Raw genomic sequence first — 3,698 nt, 5'->3', positions numbered from 1 at the left:
GGAAGCTCTGTGGATCATGAAGGTAAAACCGAAACACTCACCAACTAGCAGTGAACACAGGGCATATGAATGATAACTGGTAAACGACATGGAAACTTCCATGAGTACAATACCAGGAGATAACCTAGACTGAGCACCGGGAGACAACATGAAGGAAAATAGAGGGCAGGGTGTCCTGCTTTGCAGGCACCGTAGCTGAGCCCAGCTGCCCCTCTGGGCTGGCTCAGCCAGGGGCAGGTGGTCTCATTGGCCTGGACCAAGCTTCTCGGGCAGTCCAGTTGGGCACTATGTTCCCCTGCAGGCCTCCCCCACGAAACCCTGCCTAAGGTCTGGCTTGGTTGTCCCACCAGCTTCCTCAGCTGGAAATGGGAAAGTTGCTTCCCCTCCCGTTGGCATGGGCTCAAACCCTATGATCCAAAGCTGCCTTTCTATCTCAGCGACTTCCCTTCCAGAGGCCAAATATAACCATGCCTTTCCCGGCTCACAAAAATTCCAGTCAGACAGCCATGCACAGGGACAGCCAGCCAAAGAGCGTCTCCCCAGGCCAGCCCACAGCCAAAAATAACAGCCACTCGGTTAGTATGGGCTGGATATTTTTTTTCCTGTTGCTGGGACTTTGGAGTTATTTTTTGTTTGGGTTTCGGATTTTGTTTTGTTTTTGTCATTTGGAAATAAATAGAGTAACTACAGAAGAAGCTACATCAACATCCCACATTAGGCTCATGGCTTTAGTGCCCGTCGCCATAGGTCATGACCGGAAGGTACTGATCTCTTACGCCTCCCCAGTCACCTACACAAAAAGGAGAGTCTAGCAAGTGCATCTCCTCCCCACTCTGTCCAGCAGTGCTTCCTGCGGGGCCACGATCAAGGTTGGACACAACCACCAGGCTGTGTTTTCTCCACAGTCCAGCTAGAAGGACTGGAAGAGGCTCATCTGTGGGACAGGGTGGGGTTGGTTCCAGGTTTATCCCATGAGGCACCTGGGCTGCAGACAGGCCGTCAGCGCTGTCTGTTCAGTGCCCTCCACAAGGACTAAAGTGACTTACATTATTAATCTATTTCTTTAAAAGTACACAGTGTTTAACAACAACCAAGTCTACTTCGGATCTGCTTCCTGACACTCAAGGCTCTTGTCGACCAGGTTTCTTTTTGCAGGCCAACAGACACATCTTGTTAAATCTTACCTAGGGGGTAACACTAAATTGAAGCGTGCTAAAGAGATCCAGGCTGGGAAAGGTAATTGTCTTCTCCGTGCCCTATTTCCAAGCGCAATGAATAATAAGCAATTGTGCAAAACTATAACCTTCAATTGTTGGAATGCCTTTATACTTTTGCTCTTCAAAGGCAAAATGTTTTCTAGCATGATATTTCTACCTGAGGAAGAAAAAAAACACACCCCTCGATTTCTACACATGCGTGCATATCACAGATACATCTCATTTCTTGTCGTATTGCATGCTGTCCCTGGATCAATCAATAATTTATCCATTTAATGTATTTATCAGCTCTCGTGTGTGTGTATCTGTGTGTACATATACACGTCCTATGTGCTGGTGTCAAAAACGTCTTCTATATTAATGGAAAACAAGCAACCTCTCGGGTGTTTCTCTACCATGAAATTAACTTTGCATCTTATCCATTGAAGGAGTGAAAAGTGATAACTTGTGCCTGTTTTTTACAGAAAACTAAGTATCAGTCTACACCAGAAAAGGAATTATTCTAAGCATTTCACATTGCATATTTTCTGTAGTGGCCCCCCTCCTTTTTTTTTCCTAAGGAAAATCGTTATTACTCCGGGGCCACATAGATTGTAGAGGAAATATGGCTCCCGGGTTTCAACTTAGTCTGTTTTGGTTGCCTTTCCTTTGCTTCCTCCTTGGAATATTTATCATGCTTGTCATCAAGAACTGCTTCTGATCACCTAGCAGTGCCAAGAGTGGTACCAGGTGTGTGTGCTTGGCAGTCCTCACCTCCACTGCCGTCCACAGGCTGCAACTTGGATTTAACCGTGGTCATCATTCACACCCTCGTGGCAGCAGCATCTCGGGGTGCTACAAGCATGATGACAAGCAGCAAGAATGAGCACCAGGACAGCAGCTGTTGTGGGTAAAGTCAGGCATCTGCACCTGGCTTATGCTTGCCCTGCTGCTCCTGACATTTCCCTCCACCCTCCTTTCTCATCTGAAAGCCTTTTGTGTTTCATCAAGGCCACGAGAGGATCACCAGAATGACACGATCTTAGAGAAAGGGATCTCAAAAACAACTAGTTCGACCTGCTCATTTTAAAAATAAGGAAATGGAGCCCCAGTGGGTCAAGTTCATTGGCCAAGCTCATGCAGGTGGTTGTTGGCAGAGCAAGGACTGGAGTCAAGTCATGGAACCCACTTTCCGACGCTCTTTCTACCACACCAGTGGCTTTCCAACATCTGTTAGCACAATCCACAGCAGGAAATAAATTTTCTATCATGACCCATGATATCTACACATATATGCAACCAACACAAAAGTCTCGTAAAATAATACTGACCTTTACCATATGTGGTACAGTTTGGTATTTTCTATTGCAGTATATTCATTTTAAAATATTCTGGAGCTTGCTTGGCAGCATGTATACTAAAACTGGAACAATACAAATAAGATTAACATGGTCCTTATGCAAGGATAACATGCAAATTCTTCCCATATTTTTTTGTACATTTACCAAATGTTCCTTTTCTTTCCAGGGATAATATTTATAGGTATACAGTCAAATAATTTGCATTTTTCCTAATTAGATACATCTATTGAATGTCTAGGAAGGTGAGGGTTGAATAAGATACCGAGAAGGGTCCCTTCCAGCTCCAACCTGTCATGTGCCAGATTTGGAATGATCTTATTGTCTGATCTGTCTTTAATTCTGAAAGGCAGAATGATCTAGTAGAGAGAACACTGGGTCTAGTCCTGGCTCCACCATCTTCCAAGTATGTGACTTTGGGTGAGTTTTCTGTGTTCCATTCTCATCTGCAAGATCAAGCTGTTGCTAATTGACAGAGTTCTGAGAAGTGAACAAAATAATGCAAATGAATGCAATAAAAAGCTCTATACACAAGACTTGTTGGAACAGCAATGGTCTTAAATTCTCACATTTCAGAGAAATATGGTGTCTCAAGATGTTTCTGGATTCTCATCAAAACACCTGCATAATGTATTATGAATAAATTTGGTATCATAAAAGAAAAACTATACCCTGGAACGGACTCATTTTTAAAGGCATTTGCAGGTGTTTGGAGAGGGACTGACCCTAAATCTTGAAGATATCCAGCCTCAGAAAAGTAGAAGTCATTGAGACCAAAGATGACTCCAGACTCTTGAAAGGGAAAGGTGACGAGTCACAAACTCAAAAATGTATCCCAGAAAGGTTGCTACTAGCAGGTACGAAGAGGAAGAGTTGAATGAACATACGGCGATTGTTCACATACAAGAGCCACGCTGCAGGCTGCCGGGACAAGTGAGGTGGAGTGAATTAACGAGCGAAAATGTCCCAGAGGCACTGGATGCCAAGATAGCCCATTTTGAAGAAGGCATCTTTCTAGGAGGTGGCTGGTTTCAGGGTATTCCGTCTTTAGATGCACTAACTCCAACGAATCGGGATTTTAAAAACCGATACGGAAATTACTTTTGAAAATATTCAAAATGTCTGCAACAACCTGGCCAAGAAC

General features: G+C 44.1%; 1 pseudogene; it reads left to right on the top strand.

Moving 5' to 3' along the window:
* The first annotated feature begins 2,590 nt into the window (after positions 1 to 2,590).
* LOC114224686 (U6 spliceosomal RNA) lies at positions 2,591 to 2,689 on the top strand (annotated as a pseudogene).
* Positions 2,690 to 3,698: the final 1,009 nt, after the last annotated feature.

Source organism: Eumetopias jubatus, unplaced genomic scaffold, assembly GCF_037043125.1.
Source record: "Eumetopias jubatus isolate StellerSeaLion01/CBP00866 unplaced genomic scaffold, mEumJub1_p1.0 scaffold_5, whole genome shotgun sequence".
In the NCBI taxonomy this organism is placed as follows: domain Eukaryota; kingdom Metazoa; phylum Chordata; class Mammalia; order Carnivora; family Otariidae; genus Eumetopias; species Eumetopias jubatus.
Note: the sequence above shows the minus strand (reverse complement) of the source record. Positions and strands in the feature narration are given on the sequence as shown.